Source organism: Pleurodeles waltl, chromosome 4_2, assembly GCF_031143425.1.
Source record: "Pleurodeles waltl isolate 20211129_DDA chromosome 4_2, aPleWal1.hap1.20221129, whole genome shotgun sequence".
In the NCBI taxonomy this organism is placed as follows: Eukaryota; Metazoa; Chordata; class Amphibia; order Caudata; family Salamandridae; genus Pleurodeles; species Pleurodeles waltl.
Genome location: NC_090443.1, coordinates 820,947,501 through 820,961,368, shown reverse-complemented (window position 1 = coordinate 820,961,368; position 13,868 = coordinate 820,947,501). Strand labels below are relative to the sequence as shown.

At 46.0% G+C, this 13,868-nt stretch overlaps 1 protein-coding gene across 1 annotated transcript in view; it reads left to right on the top strand.

The window, feature by feature from the left end:
• UBE2U (ubiquitin conjugating enzyme E2 U) overlaps positions 1–13,868 on the top strand; it is a 355,949-nt gene that overhangs the window by 104,782 nt on the left and 237,299 nt on the right. The gene's annotated exons all lie outside the window — the stretch shown is intronic.

Below are 13,868 nucleotides of genomic sequence, written 5' to 3'. Positions count from 1 at the left end.
TGCATTATTTAAAACTAAGTTAAAAGAAAGAAAGACTCACAGACATGTTTATTGTTTTTTAACATAGTGTTATTAAATATTTTTATAATGATCACTATTATTAAATATTCCACTGTCAATTACTGAAATGTACACTAGATTAAACATTTTGGTGTTTTTTTCAGAAAGATGACAGGGTAATTTTTTATATTTGGTGTTTTGGAAAAGTCTGAGTGCAGCCTGGACTTGGGCATGCCAGAAGGCCATGTGCGGTGTGGGTTGGCTGCTTGTAAGTGGTTGGACACAGGCCCTGTCGCCAGTCTGGAGCAGTGCACAGCCAAAGTCCGTTAGACATGTGGGATTAGCAGACACCTGAAGATGCTGAACTGCTTCCTGCTGCTAGCCCCCCGCCGTGGTGGGTTGGCTTTACCTATGGTAAAAAAAATATTACTTTACTTTAAAAAAGCACTAGAAATTCACTGAAGAAACCAAAGGTTAAGGAATGTTATAGTTGGCTGAGAACTTCATTGTCAAATTAATGTTTTAAACATACAAAACTACTAAAATTTACCAGTTATAGTTATCTCAAGTAACTATAACTCAAGCCCCAAGGTAACTATAACTCACGCCCTCACCACACACTTCTAATTGCCCCACATATTAAATTGCTTATGTCATCTTCTATGACATCAATGATAATAACACTGCAATATTTGCAATGAAATTATTGATGAGAAAACTGCATGGCGGGGGTGCAAGTTATAGTTACTTAAGATAACTATAAAAGATAGAAAATATATATATAGTTACTTGAGATAACTATAAATGTGAAAATATATATATATATATGTATGTTTTTTTTTTCCTACTGGCAGTCATCAGTAGGTAGTTATAATTAGGAACATGTTTCCATGGAAAAAGCATTTTGTTGACTTGCCTGTATCTTTGGCGCCGTTTGACAAATCTGAACGAAATTGTACAAAAAAAGTGTTCCCATGAATCTTGTTGTACATAGGAAGTTTCGGGATGATCCATCAAGCGGGGCTGCGAAAAAGGGGGAGGGTGAAACAAGTGTGTTTCCCATTATAATTCCCATAGGGATTTTAGACACCACTATAACCGAAACTGCTGGACTGAGTTACACTAAATTTGGCAGGAAGGTAGCTCTTCGTCCAGAAAGAGGGATTTTTGTTATTTGGTATCAATCCATGTAGTAGTTTTCTAAATATTAAAAGGAAAATAAAAGCTAGTTATCTAGAGGCGCAAAGGATATGTGAATAATAATGAGAGTTCGGCAGAGCTATGATTGGCGGCCAACACTTCAACTAGGAAGTGTTGGCAGCAATCTTGAGACTCGGCTGAAGCCGAGTTCCAGAAAAAAAGATTTAAAAAAAAAAGAAAAGGGGCCAGGGTACGGACATCCTGACTCCTCAGCTCTGGTGCTGGGGTCCCAAAGGGACCCCGCCAAGGCAAAAAAGGAAATAAAAAATAAAAAAGTTTGTTGCAAAGTGGCAACGAATTTGCAGATTTGCTGCAAAAATGTTTTTAAAAAACACAAGTGTGGTCTCCTGCCCTTGTTTTACTGAAGCCCCTGGGTGGGTCAGTTCCATGGGCATGTTAAAATAAAGGAGAGGGGGCACGGTGCACCCCCTCCTGGGCTTATTTACTGTCCCAGGGACTGCCACTTCCCAGGCCTCATATTTAATTATATGCAGGGGGCCCAGAAGGCCCCCTTGGGAACCACCACCTCCCCGGGACTCATATTTAATTACATGTTGGAAGGGCCACACCCCCCCACCCCCCCCCCCCCACCTGCATTGCCAGGGACTGCCACCTCCAACAGGGCAAACAAGGAAATAAGCGTGGGGGGGACCTATGTGCCCCCACCCCGCAGCCCCATGGACCGCCACCTCCTCGGGCAAATTATTTGATATTAAGGGGGGGCTGCGTGCCCCCGCAATCCGCAGTTTTTTTTCTCCTCCAAAACGTTTGCTGCAGATATTGCTTTGATATTGTCAATGATGCTATCAAAGCTGTCATGAGTGCAGTAATTTGTCAGCTAATTAGCAGTCCATGGCGAGGGTATGAGTTATAGTTACCTTAGAGCATAAGTTATAGTTACTTGAGATAACTCTAACTATAACAGGTGTATTTGTATGGTTTAGTACATTTAAAATGTGAGCCTAAGTATAATGTCCCCGCAACCGTTGTTTATTTAAGTGAATTTCTATGTTTTTTAAATTCTATGTCCTAACTATAATGTCCCTGTAACCTTTGGGGTTTTTCAGTGACTTTCTATTTTATTTTAATTTTATTTAAAGTAATTTTCAGTACTATATGTTAATCCAGCCACCGTCGTGCATGGCCTTTGGCCATTTGGGCCGTCGGTTGGTTGCAGGGCCTAGCCTGTGGCCAGGTCCTGCAGCCAACTCGCTATAACCGACCAACTTTGCGCCACGACCGGCGTATGGTTGGCTGCAGGTCCTGACTTGCAGCCAGTTCCTGCAGCCAATCCCCTAACCACCCAACCCCACGCTGCCCGTGGCCTTTGGCCATGTGCAGCAGGAGTTGGCCGCAGGTCCACGTGGCCCCCCGTCCCAGCCAATTTCAGCCTCGGGGACCCCATTCTCCAAGCCCTTTACATTTCCATGGGGGACTGTGCGGCCCCCTTCCAGGACGATTTCGGCCCTGGGGACCCGTTCCCCTTCTAAAACATATTTTTTTGAGCACAGGCTACATGGCCCTCCATTTTGTTTAAAGCCCCGGGAGGTGGTGGTCCCTGGGGCTGTGAGGAGGCCAGGCAGAACCCCCACATTTAAAGGAAGGTGGCGGTTTCTGGGGCTGCAGAGGGACCAGGCGGCCCTACTGCACTTGATGAAATATATTAGCCACAGGGATCTGGCAGTCCTCAGGGCTGTGGGGGGTGCCTGCTGCACCCCCCACATTTGGTGAAACATTAGCCCCAGGGAGGTGGTTGTCCACGGGGCAGCGGAGGAGCCAGACAGCCCCTTCCCCCCCGCATTCAAAATTTCAATGCTCTCCACACCTGACCCACCCAGGGGCTGTATTTAATTCATTTTTGTCTGATACACGGATTTACTGCGGCTCCCACCAAAATTATTATTATTTATTTTTAAATGCTTGTTTGCGCTGAGGGGTCTTTATGGGACCCCAGCACCAGAGCTTTTTTTAAAATCTTTTTTTCTGAGACGTGGCTGAAGCCGCGTCTCAACATGGCTGCCAACACTTCCTAGTTGAAGTGTTGACAGCCAATCAGATCTTAGCACAAGATCAGGAGGGTTTGCGGACCCTTCACATCCCTTTATATACAAATGTGTTTTTCCTTTAATTACTCAAAAACTACTAAATGGATTTACACCAAACAAGAAAAAGGTCGCTTTGTGGACCAAGTGCTACCTTTCTGCCAAATTTTGTGTAATTCTATCCAGTGGTTCAAGCGCTATTCCCGTTCAAAATCCTTATGGAAAAATGCATGGGGGGGAAAAGTGTTTTAACTTAATGTTAAAAAATAATGTGTAAAAAATATTTTATTAGACAATATTTGTATTAGCTTTTTTAATTTAAAAATAATTGTGACTATTTAAAAACATCAATTAATTTAAACAGTTTGATTTAACGTAACTTTCTTTATGTAACTGTTATATAATATAAACATTTTACTTTAGGTAGTCATTTCATTCATAATTTGTTTTTCCAATTATTTCAATTTAATATATTTAAATTCATTATTTAGCTCACAGGTGTTGTAGCATTTTTTAGTTCATTGTACATTTAAAATAGGTTTATAGAATTAATTGACATTAATATTTAGCATAAAATAATTCCACTTATTTTGCATTTTATAAACTTTTTAGATTTGTATATTTGTTTCTGTGGGAGGATCTCCACCCAGGTGGCAGAGACCTCCGTTTACATGTAAAAAGTTACTAATAGTAACTTCACACTAGTAAATTTGGTTCCACCCCATTTCAGGGGGTGAAATCATGTAAGCCTAACCTTTGTAGTAGCTGTACACTCTAGAATGGTAACAGCCAAACATAGTAAACGTGTAAGAGTACATTTTCACAAGTAGATTTACCCATGCATACATTTTTCTTGGTGACTAGGCCCCTAAATGTTAGCATCGGCTCTTATATAGAAATCACAAATTTGATTGGTTAAGATCAGAGGATAGTGATTTAAGCCATTTTAGGGCTGCACTTATAATCTCCATTTCTGTCCCTACCAGTTATAGTGGACCCTGTACCCATATATTTCATAAGCCATCCACAGATCACGAAGCAGTAGAACTGTTAAAGTGTTCTAGGTTATACATTTGAGAACGGGCGGTATTAAGCTTGAACTCAGTTTAATTGTGTGCAGTATTCTTATTCCCAGCCCCCTTCCAGAGATCCTGGTCAGAGTGTCTCGAATTATGGAATTATCCATTTCCTGTCAGCATTCTTCCTAAATTATTAAACCACAACAGATCTGCTCCATTGTGCATTGCATGCCAATTTACTTCCCCAGTGGAGCTCATGACTTTGAGTATTGAGTATACTGGACAGTTAGTTTAATCAGCTTATGGTTCTGGTCCCAAAGGAATTGGGCAATCCAAATGCATCATCATTAGGTGATATGTGCACTTTTAAATTATTCTACCAGAAAAGCAAACTGTCAGTTTCCAAGACACACTGTGGACTCATTCTGAGTAAGCAGGTAGTTTAAGAGGAGCAAGATTGTAGAGCATCTCCATGAAGATTGTTTAAAATGTTGTCTTATGTGTTTGGAACTGACAGCTCCTGATTTTCAAGAATGCAAAGCATCCCTCAGGAATCTGTTGAGATAAGGGCTCACTCTTTGCTAATATCTTCCCCATAACTCACTTATTAGTATTTGCATTTGATATATGAAAGAGGAAATGCTAGAGAAGCAACATTTCTGCTTACAGCACTGAAATCTGCAGGCTACGCTCCATACTGTCTTATTTTCCCTTCTTAAATTCTAGCAGGCTTGACCTGTCATAACTTACCAAAGGGTGAGGTACTGTGCGGTAAATACCACCAACACAGAATTTGACCCTGCACAAACAGGGTTTTGGAAAGGTCTGACCAACTCAGAATATGGACCTAAATACGGTCGATGGATGGGTCAACTGCATCCCCCAAGCTCTAAATCAGGCTGTCAGTCTCTTTCTAGTGCGCTAATGGGACTGCCTCAGTGCATTTCCTGTTTAACTTGCAGAAGGGAACAAGACAAACTTCTGAGGCAGAGCCCAGCCAGAGGTTTGGGTTGCTTCCAACAACCAAAGCATGAGCCAAGTCAGCTAACCACTTTTCAGCTTAAACATACAATAGAAGCACTTAAACAAAACATTGCAGGAGTGCTACAGTAAATCAAGGATGCACGACCATCAAACTCATCGCATCCTTTGTTATGGAATAATGTAGCCCAGCTCCCACAACTTCCTACACAAGAGGCCAATTCGGTCATTTTGCTCGAGCCTCCTGTATCTTGCTTACTCCTTTCAGCTTTTCATGTCTAAGTAATAACTAATCATGTGTTCCCAAGTCATTTACAATAGAACCACCGACACTGTTTTTTTACTGTTTCTTTCAGCAGCATTGGTGAATATATCACAGGAAGACATTATCCTCTCTCCACTCATTCATACTTCACACACATCATTTAGTAAAAGAAAGCAAACTTTTTTCCGTTCGTCTCCTTCGTTTTTTTTACTTTCTTTCTGTTTATGTGTTCTTTCCCTCTCTTTGTGACTGCTCCTGTTTTCAGTAGTTTGCTACTTTCATAAAACATTTCATTAGGTTGCTGTTTGTTTTTGGCTTGACTTTGTCATTGGTGGAGTTTCCGGCACCTTCCTGCTTCTAAAGTGATCTGACAATTCACGGCACATGAATTTGGCACATGAAACGGTGACGAGAGTGTCTTTTATTTGTGATGATAATACTTGGTTGCTTTTTCACCTCTGGCAGTATTGATCCTTTTCCCTATAGTAGCCTCTGTTGCTTTACTTTCTTCCTTATCACCGACACTGACGCCTACCACTGTTGCTAGAAGGTCTTATGGCTGCCTAAGAACAAAGCAATTTGCCAAGTCTCAAAAACGAATGTACTTGAATTTTTTATTGTTTGTACTTTAAAGCTGCCAAAACGAGGATAAAAGTTTGTTCTGAAGCTCGTATGCCATCACCTAAATAATTAAGGCATGGTATGACTGTCAGTCCTCTGCACAGCCAGTTGGTGTCACATTTTCGAGGTTCTAAAGTGAATACACATTCTGCGTGTGCCTGTCCTTATTGTCCTTAATGGCACACGCAGCAAATCAAAATTACTAGATGTAAAGGTTATCAGCATGCCTCTCGCTTGCAAGAGATTGTAAACCACAAGGGGCCTGTAGCCCGCCCATTGCTTAACATTTATTGGGTTCATTGTCACTCTTCCTTACTGACCTCTAATTGGCCAGTGCGTGCTGGCTTCTCTTCCTCTTCTCTCTGCTGGAGCATGGACCAAGTATTGATTGATTCAGCTTGATTGCTATCCTTCTGCTGATTGCGCAGTGATTGAGGTACTACTTTTATTTTTATTATATTGTTCCCCGCCACCCTTGTTGAACCTCTTGCCGTTTGTAGCCATGCTTTACTGTACCTCAAAAAAGACCCTGTTTCCTTTGAAATGGATGTTTATTGTGACAACAGATGTTGTCTGCTTTTACTGTGGCAACTGAGGTTATCTGCTTTTATTTTGCCAACAGATGTTATCTGCTTCAAAACGTATTTTCACTAAGACATAGACATGGGCGTGATTGCTTTCTTTATGTGGCAGGTTTTTTTTTGCCAAATGTCATATTTCTTTCTTTTTCACGCATGGGGAGATTAATTGATTTGCTCAGAATCAAAGGAGTGTTGTGCAGAGACTAGCAAGCATTGGAAAAGCCAATAGGTCCCTGATTTGAGACAATTGGCTCTACCATTGGCTTTTGTTCATGCCGTACAATATGGGCATTGCCAACTTTGGCAATGATTTGTAGCTATGCTATAGTATAGCAGTGTGACTACTGCTCAGGTAATAATAATAATAATAAAAAAGAGTACCATGCATCCAGCACTAAAGCACTTGTTATAAAAAAAATATAAGAAAAAGACGCATTAGCCCTGGCTGCATCGTAGCGCTTCCTTATATTAGTTTTAGCTACACTGCAAAGTAGCCGCACCACTGTACAGCATGGTTACAAAACATTGCCAAAGGCAATAGCTCTCATAGGCTTTGCCAATGCTTGCTTTCATTTGTTGACACGTTCCTGGGCACTAACTGCCAGCTGCAAGGTACTACATAGTGTCAGGATGGGTGTCGATTGCGAGTTGAAGAAATATAAACTGTGGAGAGGAGGAAGTATTGACACATGATTTCCATTTGGGATGAGCTGAGCATAACCCCAGATAAAAATGAAGTGTCCCCACTTTTTTGACTGGGTTTGGCTGCTGCGTTCAACACAGTCCACCGCTATTTCATTCTAGCAGGACTGTAGGAATCTGGCATTGAGGGAAGCATTTTAACTAGATTACTTTCAGGCTGACTTTCTGAGAGATTCAGCATCATCTCTCTGCTCTCATTGACATCACCATCTTTCAACAGCAAGGCTGGAACATCTCACCTCTCCCTTTGCACACTACTGTACTTTATCAAGTGGTTTAACCTGACAGAGTACAACTATGTTGATGACACTCCATTAATCCTAAAGCTAGAAAACCTTAGGGTCCAAGACTTGTCAGGACTAGACAACTGCCTCCAAGATGTCAGCCAGTGTCTGCTGAAAAAGCACCTTAAGCTCAAATCTGAACTAAAGCACCACCAGCTCGGACTCGTCTAGCCCTAGTAACTCAGTGCATCACTGATGTGTCCACTGAAGTGATAAATCTGTTAGTGATCATTTACTTCAACCTATCCTTGAATTCCGGTGGCCAACAAGATGGCTGACCGGACGCACTAGGTGAGTGCTCCGGGACCCGGCATCTAAGTCCTGCACCATCCTGCCAACCCGAGGCTCTGCAGACCCGGCGGTCCAATGAATGAGAGGTGGGGGTCTGTGGTGATGACAGAGTGAAGGGCCAAATACAAGCTGCGGAGCCACACTCGCGATGAGTGCCTGACTCCAACATGGAGGCCTCGACAGTGGTTGCGGGCTGGGCCATCAACGTTTAAGGCCAGACCCGGAAACGGGTGCGCTGATCTGGAGAAGCCCGGCGAGGGACACCTGATGAGAGGGAAGCAACCTGTTTTGTCTGTTGCTTCCTACCTGCCCACCATGCGACAGCACCAGCGCAGGCTACAAGGGCCTGGGCCTGGAGGACCACCTGGTGCGGCCTAGTGGACCACGGTGAGAGGTGCGGTGAAGGCAAGGTGGCCCAGTGGAGAGACAGTGGTGCTGAGAACGGTTCTGTTGTGGCAGCGTTGGGGCACCAAATTTGGCATTTGGCCCCGTGGAGCATACCAGAGTCTGGTGAGATATCGTGCTGAGCTGGGGAAGGGGGCTGAGGAGCTCTGGAGGTAGCTGAGGCCCTGTAATCGGGCCGGTTGCATTGGACGCTGTCGCCTCCATTCACCCCCACCTCCCTGATTGCCCCAGCACCAGGTGATGGGTACTTGAACATTGTGCTTCCTGCCTGAACTGGAAGGTACCTGGGGAGGTGACAGAGACCAGACTCCAGGACTGGTGCTGAGCTAGACGCTCTGGCTGTTTGGCGCTAATACGACGGAACTGCTTTCTTACTGGCTTCGACACGACAAAACAAGACTACCAGTGCCCCGTTGGATTGGCGGAGGCCGATGCTGTGAACTTTGTGCAATATGGGCAAAGACAAATCTAACAAAGGGGATCAGTATACCGCCCAGAGCGCAGGAGGGAGCCTGCAGAAAGACTCGACTGGGCCCATGGACAAGGGAGGTGAGCCCACCGGAGCACAGATCTTGGCAGCTAATAATGCGTCTGGACAGGCCATGCCGACACAAATTGCTGCTATGGCGGTAGACGTTAACTTATTGAGGGCAGATTTGAGGGTAGTGGCACAACACTCGGTAGCCACTGAGCAGCAAGTGACTTGCATACAGATGGACATGGATACGCTGAAAGCCATAGTGGCCATCCTTGAGGCTAAACGAGCAAGCTGGAGGTGTGATCTAAAGATGCAGAGGGGAGGGCGAGGAGATGCAACTTACGAGTAGTGGACTTCCTGGAGGGAGCAAAAGGGAAGGCCCCTGTGGCCTTTCTAGAGGAGTGGATCAAAAAAACAATGCCCACTGCTCCCCTATCACCTGTGTTCGTGGTTGAACGGCGCACAGGGCCCTTGCCCCCCCTCCACCCTGCTGGGAGCTCCCCCTACAACAGTTATCGCCAAGATTCTCAGCTATAGGGATCGAGACAGGAAGTGCGCAAACACGGAGACCCAACCTATGAGAATCACACTATAGGCTGCTTTCCGGATTACACTAGGGTGGTATAGCTCCAAAGGCAATCGTATATAGGTGTTGAACATAAACTGAAAGAACTGTGCTACACTTATACGCTGCTATACCCTGCCAAGTTGAAGGTCCTTTATGCGGGCCACTCGCATTTTTTCCAGATGCCCGAAGCAGTCTGGGACTAGTTGGAACTGAGAACTGGTGAGGGGCCACCGGAAACCCTGCACAGAGGGAGTACCGAAGGGCAGGTGACTCACAGGCCACTGCACACAGGAATAACAGGCACCGCCGCACCAGCCGAGAAGACAGGGTAAGGGTGCGCCCAGATTGCACCCTGAGTCTGGAACGGAAGAGACAGGGGCGTGAGGAGGACCCACTATCAGTCACTTCGGAGGCATCGTCGCGCTCTGGATCGGCGCACGGTGAGGATGGCCTGACACCTTTGCAGATACCTGAGAGACGCTACCAAAATGCTGAGATGGACTGCTAGATCTAGACCCCTACCAGGCTTGGAAATATTGACCCCTTTTTCCTGCTCTCCTCTCTCTTGCTCTCCCCCCCCCCTTTCCTACTATGCTACTTACCGGTGCTGGGGGAGACGGGTACTCGGAATGACCACAATTCGATGGGTGGGGGCGATCTAACAAGCATGCTCCCCTATTTTCCGCCACGGCAGGCCCGCCCCGTACTTCTATATCTGGGTGCAGTGCGTGCAAGGTTTGGATGGTGGTGTGAGAGGCTTTCAAGAACTACTTGCGCGTTGGCCACACCATCTTGAACAGTTCCTTGCTATCGAGTGGGGGAAGTGGTTCGCCCTCCCTCTCCCCTGGATTTTAGAGTAGATAGCGGGGCACACACACGGATTGGGTAGATACTAGTTGTGGGAGGTGTTTACCCGGGGAGGGTTGGGGATGTTGAATGTGGTTTTGTATTGTAGTTGGTGTTCTGTTTTATATTCATTGGATACTTTATGCATTGTGAGGAAGAGAGGAGATGGAGTTGCACTAATGAGTGTGTGCTGGACCGGAATACACGATTGGGGCAGACACGGACGGGGTGGGGTGGGGTGGGGTGGTCATGAGGTGGAGCTGCTGCTGTTGGACGACATAGCTCAGGATGAGTACCTTAATGCAAATTGTTACGTAGAATGTAAGGGGTGCTGAACTCTTTTGTAAAGCGTTATAGAGTGCACACCTACCCTAGACGAATAGGCACCCAACTTGCCCTCCTACAGGAGACACACTAGTGAAGGACAAAAACTACAGAAAGAATGGAGGTGACAGTTGTACTCAGCGACATATTCCTCATATGCTAGGGGGGTCTCTGTCTGGGTTGCCCCTGTGATGCCTATCCACTTCAAAAGCCCAACAGCAGACATACATGGCCGCTATATATTCTTGCATGGAGCATTGGATGGGCGCAAAATCTGCATCCTGAATATATACGTCCCCAACTCATATGATGCAGAGTTCTTGAAAACACTGCAACAAGAATTGGTATCCTACACGGGAATGCCCGTCATCTCGGCGGGAGACTTCAATTGTGTTCTGGATGGCACTTTAGATAGGAGCCCACCAAAACTGGGCACTAAGCCACATATGACAGCCAAACTTCACGAGGTCATGAGTAGCCTGCACTTCGTAGACATATGGAGGGAACTACACCCCACCTCCACAGTATATTCATGTTATACGCCCACACATGGGACGCATAGCAGACTGGACAGATTTTTGCTGGCAAACATCGGAACACTAGATGTTCGTCATGCTACCTATCAGGTGAGATTTCTGTCAGATCATGCCCCCTTGTATTACCTAGGCCGATTATCCCTCTGTGGAGAATGCGGTCTGAGCTACTCGGGGACCCTGAATATAAGGGTGGCGCTAGATGGATATTTTAGCATGAACTGGTCTACAACCCAGACATGCAGCATAGAATGGGAGGCCCTAAAGGTTGTTCTTAGAGGGGAGAGCATTGGTAAATCCTATGGTATTAGGAAAAAACTGGAGCAGGAGCTTACGCAGCAAGCGGACATGCTAGCTGCTCTCCAGTGCCGCGTGGCCAGTGGAGATGTACCTGAGACAGTTTTTCGCGAGGTTCACACAAAAATAGGAGCTATTTAGGATAGACTGGATAGTTATATACGTAGGGACTACAGACAGCGTTGTACCGTGAGGGAGACCACTCAGGGCGCATGCTGGCTTGGCTACTTAAGCGCGAATGGCCTCTACCAGTAATCCTGTCACTTCAAGGACTGTCCGGGGAGAGGTATTTGGGACAAATACGTGTGAATCTGCTTTTATGGGATCACCTGAAACACATATATACTTCGCCGAAGAGCAAAGATGGCAGCCAGATGTCCAGGTATCTTGATGGGCTCCAAATTCCATGGCTTGAGGCACAGACTGAGGAGCTAGAGGAAGCTTGGGGGGCCATGGCGCACGGTAAAACGCCAGGCCCCCAAGGTATACCAACTGAGTTTTGTCATGCATATTCTGCAACGGTTCTCTCCCGATTACTGGAAACATTTGCAAAGCCCATGAAGAAGGCTCGCTGCCAACACACATGAGGGAAGCACTGATAGTTATGATACTGAAACCAAGAAAGGATCCGGTGCACCCTGGCTTCTACAGGCCACTTTCTATGCTCAATGTTGATGTGAAAATACTTGCAAAAGTACTGGCAACCCGCATACGGCGAGTTGTAGCCCATCTAGTATGGGATGATCAATGTGGATTCATTCCGGGGAGAGGAACCCATATGAATTTGCAGAGGTTATCACATGTAATACATGAGATGTGCAACTCTGCAGCCCACATCACGCTAGTGGCCCTTGACATAGAAAAGGCATGTGATACCTTGTCCTGGGACTACCTGTGGGAGGTGCTATGCAGAATGGGAATTGGACTAAACTTCCTATCAAGGGTGCGTCTGCTGTATACGGTGCCGCGGGCACAGGTGCAAACGGGGATGATAGTATCAGACTCCTTTGATATTGAACGGGGCACACGGCAGGGCTGCCCACTGTCGCCGCTGCTGTTTGTGTTGGCAATGGAGCCTCTGGCCATACAACTGAGGGCAGGCTTGAAAAGATGGGGCATAAGGGTGTGGACCTGAATACAAATCGTATCGCTGTATGCAGACGATGCCCTGGTGTATGCTACTGACCCGGAATGATCAATTCTGTTTTTGCTACAGATGATGGCTGACTTTGGAGGGATATCTGGCCTCCAACTCAATTGTCGGAAGACGGTGTTGTACCCCATGGTGGGGCTTACAAAAGTTGAGGCGGCGATGCTGCCGCAGGTAGGGTTGACGTGGGAAACCGAGTCCTTTCAGTCTCTGGGCATGCAAATAGCCCACTCTCCTCAACTTCAATACAAATTGAACATGAGTAGAGTAATGGATGGCCTCCGAGCCTCTGTTCAATTTAGGATTACCCTCTGTCAGTAAGGGGCAGAATTGCACTTAGTAAAATGGTTTTACTCCTGCGGTGCCTGTATGTTATGCACAATTTGTTTCGTAAGCTGCCTTCTCTGTTTTCACGGATTGATAAACTGCTGCGATCCTTAGTCTGGGCAGGTAAGAGATGCAGAGTCCGCCTCAAGGTCTTGAAGTTAGATTTAGCTGACGGGGGATTGGGGCTACCCGACCTCCACCTATACTACATGGCGTGCTTGCTGCAGTATGCGACCATGTGGTGCAGTGATACCCCCACCTGAGAAAAAGAATTACTAGAAGGTCCTATATGTATATCTCGATTACCAGGCCTGCTCATGTGCGGATCTAGAATACCACAAGATATCCCTTTCCTAGTGTCGCAGGCGGCACGGATGTGGGAGAGGGCTGTCATGCGGGTGTTGCAGAGGGCGCCATGTGCGCGCCTATTTCCGCTCTGGTGGATTCGCCCTTTTGCTAGTCACTGAAGTACTAGATTTTTCAAAATGGCGAGCAAGTGGATGTAATAACACTGGTGATTTATACTAAAATGGCGCATTCGTCATGCGAGAGGAGGCTGAGACCCTCTTTGGGGTTGATCAGGGCCAATTTATACGCTAGCCTATTGCGGACGGCTCAGGAGATTTAGACCTCCTTTCCTACGGAACCCACTGAATCCCACCTCGTGACGGCTATTATAGACCCAGGATGCAATCGTGGGCTACTTTCCTGCACCTACAAGGCCCTAAAAAGAGATAGACAGATTAATCTAAACGGGACGAGAACTAGTTGGGAGGTGGATCTGGGATCTCCTCTTACTGATGGGGAGTGGAATAGGGCCTGCTCACTATTGCGGGAAGGGACCAGCAATGGCAGATTTAAACAGAAACATTTTACTATGTGCACAGAGTATATCTGACACCGCAGCGCCTTCACAGACTATTCTCGTCACGTTCTGATGGATGTGCTCGATGT